The sequence below is a fragment of the Heloderma suspectum genome, chromosome 5, assembly GCF_057233095.1.
Source record: "Heloderma suspectum isolate Gila_16-S chromosome 5, 16-S_ref, whole genome shotgun sequence".
NCBI lineage: Eukaryota > Metazoa > Chordata > Lepidosauria > Squamata > Helodermatidae > Heloderma > Heloderma suspectum.
In genome coordinates, this window is record NC_139462.1 from 228065014 (window position 1) to 228071013 (window position 6000).

At 51.9% G+C, this 6000-nt stretch overlaps 1 protein-coding gene across 2 annotated transcripts in view; it reads right to left on the reverse strand.

Moving 5' to 3' along the window:
* The window catches only part of ARF1 (ARF GTPase 1), a 30171-nt gene extending 24427 nt beyond the window's left edge, over positions 1 to 5744 (reverse strand). The window contains exon 1 of one of the 2 annotated variants that reach the window (XM_084859481.1): positions 5050 to 5183. The gene's annotated coding sequence lies outside the window, so the exon portion shown is untranslated. Of the gene's footprint in view, positions 1 to 5049; positions 5184 to 5626 lie in introns of those variants that run through there. The other variant, XM_084859483.1, reaches the window with a different exon arrangement.
* Between the last annotated feature and the right edge of the window lie 256 nt (positions 5745 to 6000).

The following is a 6000-nucleotide window of genomic DNA, read 5'->3' on the forward strand; positions in this document are numbered from 1 at the left end:
CAAGTTTGGTTTATTTATACAAAAATCATCATACATGAAGCACAAAAGCCTCCCTCTTCCCAGTAGTAATTAGTGCCTATGGATTATATGTCCAATCAAGGCTGAACTAATTTCGGCTGGCCTTACAAGCACGGTCTTGTCCCTGACTTAGTACCATGTCTCTGAAACTCAGCACAACATCAGAGAAAAATGCCCTGCTCCTGTCCCCAGCTCTAAGTTTAGGGGGCCAAGGGGTGTGTGTGTTAAAAAACAAGCCCCTGCTCTCCAACAGTTCAGAGATGGATGGGGGCGGAAGCTTGTTCTGACTGCATCCAACAGGTGCTCTAGCCTTGGAGCACCCATTGGGCATAGAGCAGGCCCATACACCTTCACCTCCTCTCTTCAGCTTGGAGCTCGGAGCGCCCAATGAGCAAACCAATCTTGCAGTGCCTGTAGGGTGCAGAGAGAAACCCACACACCTCTGCCTCCTCTCTCCAGTTTCAAACTGGAAGGGAGAGAGAGAGGTGCATCATCTTGCAGGGCTTGGGAGGGACAGTTTGATCCCCTCTTCTCTTTAGCTCCAGGTTCATTGGGAGCCCCGGGCTCATCTTGCTCGTCAGAACCAGACTTCTCTCTTGCCATGGTGAGTGAGGTGATCAAACCCTGCATACAACAAGCTTCTTCAAACAAAGCCTAAAATAAGGCTTGGAAACCAGAGACAAAATTAGGAACCTGAATGTTTTCTTACATAATCTTGGGCTAATTACAATCTTTTTTCCCCACCTAAAGGGGAATAGTATTGCTTTAGAAGAAAGAACACTGTATGAAGTTGAGTATCATTTTACAAACTCCACAATTTCAGCTGTTAACATTTTTCTGCCCTTAACAGTAATGAGTGTTTCTAAGTAAGGTTTCTACATGTGCTCAATCAATATAGGGAATTTACATTTAAAAAGAACTGTCAAAGACAAAGAATGAAATTTGCTAATTTTATATAACACAGGAAAGTTTTAAGACACTGATAAATCCAGCTTCATGCTCCACTGTAAGCTAATACTTCCCTGAAGAGATTGCACAAGAAGACCTGGTACATTACAGGAAGGGTGTTCTTTGAAGTGTCAAAGTCAAATATTGGTCCAGTTTAACAAAAAGTGCTTATGGCAGCCTTCTCCAGTGTGGTGCTCTCCAGCTATTTTGGACTTCAACTCCGATCAGCCACAGGCAGCATAGCCATTGGTCAGGATTGCTGGGAATTGCAGTACAAAACATTTGGAGGGCACCACATTTGGGAAGGCTGGCTTATGGTTTGCTAATCTAATTCTAAATAAAGGTATAAATACCTCATACATTTGAATATTGTTAAATGTGATAAAAATGTCTGCATTGACACAAGAACAGTAATTTCCCAACTGTTCCAGCCAACCTTTCAATCACCAAATTCACAAGGACTCTAGCTATATAAACCAACCTGTAAGCAGTGTTCTTTTTCATGGACCTATTTCACAGAGATGTTTAGAGGATGCATCTAAAGAAGCCAGTCAGAAGAAAATTAGAGGAGAATATGTGGAAATTCTGCCCTGTTTTACAAACCAGGACCCTGTTCCTCAGGATGAGCAAGCAGTGCATTGACAAAGCTACAACACTTAGTTCTGCAATATGGTCTATATCAGGGGTATGCAATGTGGTGCCTCTGGATGTTTTGGACTACAGGCCCTATTAGCCCCAGCCAGCATGGACAATGGCCAGGGATTATCAGAGTTGTAGTCCAAAACAACTGGATAGCGCCATTTTGCTTGTACGTTGTCTACATGGTAGCAGCATTATAGTACGCAATTTACTCAGCTAAGGTATACAGCAGTTTGTTCCCAACAAGCACCTGCCCTACACACATTCTCTATGGAGAACTACACACACAGGCTGGGGCATAGCTGTGGAGACTTCAGCATGCTATCTACAACTTTAACCCTTCAGGTCTAGAAAATTAGGCACAGCTGTGCAGATGAAGACAGAAGGGTATGGGCACCCCCCCCCCCCCGCCCGCCACCCATTCCCACAATATCCCTGACTCAACTTTTGATGAAGGGGCAAACATGGAAGGTGAGAGAAGATGGGAAAACCAAAGCTGAAAGTCAGCCCCAGACAGCATGGCAATGGCCAGGAATGCTGGGAACTGTAGTCCAAAACAGCTGTTAGTCCTACATAGAGCAGACCCATTGAAATGAATGGGAGAAGTTAGTCATGACTAAGATGCATTCATTTCAATGGGTCTTCTCTACGTAGGACTAAAACTGGATACTACCCAGGTTGGGGAAGGCTGAAGTATTGCCTCTTTTATTTGAACTTCTCTAATCTGCATCTTTACTTTGCACACTTCACAAAACACCAAAAAAACGTAAAGAAACCCTTCCTGGATCTTGATTACTTTTAAACACTTACTTCCAAGTCATGAAACTTAGTAATTCAAACAATGCCTGAAGAGAATACTAAAAAGTACTAGTGTATCAGTCATTAAGAAATAAAACACTACACATTCTGTTGTACAATGAACTTTTTCATCGCCAGGCTCACAAATGCAAGACATATAAAATTTAAGAAGGATGTGGACAGGGGGTTGGCTGGTACTCTCTCACAGTCAACATGATGCTACTTAGCCACAGCCTGTAAAAGACCAGGAAGAGACACAGGGGATTCCGAGTCCTTTCCCTGGATCTAGGGATGGCGGAGAATTTCTCCACGAATCTTCGGGAGGCCGAGTGCTGACTCATTCGGCCCCCCAAAAGTGTTGGGGAAATTCTCCGCCGGCCCCCCATACCCCCCCCGGGATGGGACTTACCTTCGGCGAATGTCCCTCTCGGCGGCGGGTCCCGGCGGCGTTTCGGTGGGGGCGGCGGACAGTCTCCCGACCGGCTGCCACCACCACCATTACAAAATAAAAAAGCACAGTAAAAAAACACACACACACCCGTGATAGGCCACGTGACGATTTACGTAGCCTATCACGGCTAGATTTCCAAAGTCAGCGGTGATAGGCTACGTAAATCGTCACGTAGCCTATCACGGGTGACTTTGGGGGGGGGGAAGCGCGTATGCAAATGGCGACGCCCCATGGGCGCCGTTTGCGTTCCTTGTTTGGACAGGGGTAGTCTACGTAAAGATTTACGTAGACCACGGCGAAAATAAGGGAACGCTATTTGCGTTGCCCTTATTTTCGCCGTAGTCTACGTAAATCTTTACATAGACTAGACGTGCCAAAATAAGGAACGCAAATGGCGGCGCCCATGGGGCACTGCCATTTGCGTACGCACTTCCCCCCCCCCCCAAAGTCACCCATGATAGGCTACGTGACGGTTTACGTAGCCTATCACGGCTGACTTTGGAAATCTAGCCGTGATAGGCTACGCAAATTGTTATGTAGTCTATCACGGGTGTGTGTTTTTTTGTTTTACTTTTTTTTCCGCAGCCGGGGAGACGGGGCGCTCCTCCCCGGCCTGAATTTCGCCGGCGAGGGATGGGGCGCCTCCCCCCCGGGCTGAATTTCGGCCGGGCGAGGTGGGGCGCCTCCCCCCTTGCCTGAACTTCGGGGGGAGAATCGAAGCGCCTCCCCCCCACCGCGAAGCAAGCTGCGGGACAAGGTAAGTCCCTTTCATCCATCGCTACCTGGAACTGGGGGCATCTACTGACAGTCCTCGTTGCCTCAATGATACATTAGAGATCTGTCATTACCAACACACACACATGTTGGCAATGATAGCACTTTAATAAGGTATCTTTCAACTAAAATTGTATTGGCTAAAAATACAAGAGGATGAGATCTTTGCCAGTGGAGTGCATCTAGCTGCAGAGCCCAGCTGTGCCAATGAGTCCCTGGCTGCCAATATTGCACTGTATTTCAGGAAAAAACCACCCTATGAAGTAAGCGTATGTAGCAGTGAGATTGCTTTCTTCCACAGGATTGTGTTGTGTTTGTTGCATGGGGAAAGATACAACTCAAAACCCAGGAAACGGGATCATAACCCCCATTTTCTTCACTGCAACTGGAGAAGAGGAAGAGTTCTCCTCTACCCTATCACACTTGAGATTCTGCACTTGCGTAACTTTTTGTCCGGCTGATGAAGTCACCCAGGAGTGACTAATTGATCAAAATCAGCTTCCACACCCCGTCCACTCAAACCCTCTGGCCTAACTCCAGATGAAGAAAGGGGGGGGCAGGAAAGGGCTGTCCTCCAACTTCTGTGTACCCCCAAATGCTGAGGTCACACTAAATATTTTTCACTTTGCCAACATTTCCATGACTTGTTCAAACAACTAAGCAGCAGACCACCATGGGGTGTCAGAATAGCTACAGGCCTCCCCTCCTAAGACAGGATAAAATCATGATTACCACCCCTCAATTATAAGCATCAGTCTTAAAAAGCTGCTACTTCAGCTGTAAACGCACAACGAGAAAGTATCAGGAACGGTGGGACAAGAAATCCCCTGGAATACTTCGACATAGGAAGAAGTGTTAGAAAAAAAAGTCAGCGGTCTTAAAGCAAGTGACCGATTGGGAGGGGGGGTCTCACCCACAAGGGCACGCAACAACATGCAGGAGGCAGCAACTTCTCACTTAGGATGCGGGGGGGGGAGTAGGCCTGAAGGCGCCTCGTTGCCTCCCATGGGCGCGAGTTGCTAGAGGAATGTTTTATTGCTGGCGGCTGGACGGGCGGGAGGAAGAGGCCTCATTTTTAAAGGGCTGGGGCCTTCTGCCCCCTCTTCCAGCCTCAGTCGGGCCCCGGCCTCAGCCTCCTCCGCCCCGCGCCCGCCGCCGAGTCGACGCCTGCAGCGCGGCCCGTGGCTCCTGCCTCAGTCTGCGGGCAAGGCCGAAGGAATGGCCGCGGGGAGGGCGCGGAGGAGCGGCGAGACAAGCAGGGCCCCCGAATGAAACGCTTCCGCCGTCCTCACAGCCCTCGCCCGTCCCCGAGCTAGGCCCAGGCGCGGAGTCCGCCCAGGCTCGCCTCCCGCTTCCTCGCCGCCCCAGTCCCGGCGAAGGTACAGTGGGGGAGGGAAGGCCGTGAGAGCGGCGCTCCTTACCGGGCGGCGTCTCGGCTGGCCTCGCTCCTGACCGGGCGGCTCCTTGCTGCGTTTTTCCTCTCTCTCCCCCCTCCCCTCCTTCCTTCTCCTTCTTCCTTCCTTCCTTCCTCTCGTGCCTTTCCCTCCCTCACTGCGCCCAGGCACACAAGATGGCGGCTCCCGGCGGCCACGTCAGTGCCAGCGACCTCGCAAAGCACGACGGGTAGCCAGGGAATTTCCTCCTCCTCCTCCTCGTCTCCCCTGCCCCCCCCCACCCTGGCTTTACCTCACGCGGCAGAAAGGGGGCAGAGAGAGGATCTGGAGAGTCGGAAGGGTTGAGGAGGGGGCGGGGCGTCGGAAGCTTGGCTTCAGCGAGCGGCGGCGGCGGCAAAAGGAAGAGGTGCGCGTGCGCAAAAGGAGTGTGGCTTCGACCGCGGGCGGGGAGGAGCGGGCGGGGTCAAAAAACCGCCGGCGGGGGAAAATAGCGCAGGAGGGCCGGGGGAGGGGAGGGGAGCGGAGCGGAGCGGAGCGGAGCGGAGCGGGGCACGAAGAGCCACCCGAGCATGCGCGCTCGGTCCTTATCTCGCGCCACACAGACCGTTGGAACGCAGCCGACCGCGCGCCTCTTCGAAAAGCCGCTGACGGGCGGGGGTGCGAGCGCGCGTCACAGCTCCGTCGAGGAGCGTCGGTTGGGGAGTCGCCTCGCGCCCTGAGAGGAGGAATTAAAAGGCGGAGCGCGCGCGCGCGGGAGGAGGGCGGCGCCTCGTTAGGAGAGGCGCCTCTTCGCCCCGCCCCCCGCGTTGCCAGCCTCTCGCGTTCTGGCGCTTTCCTCCCTCAGGTTCGAGGGGCTCCTCAGAGAGGAACAAGCGTGGAGGGGGCTTGTCGCGTCTTCCCGCCCCTCGGAGCGAAGAGGATCTCAAGAGCCTCTTGTTGAGGGTGAAAGAGGAGAGTGCAAAAGCTGGTTTGAAACTC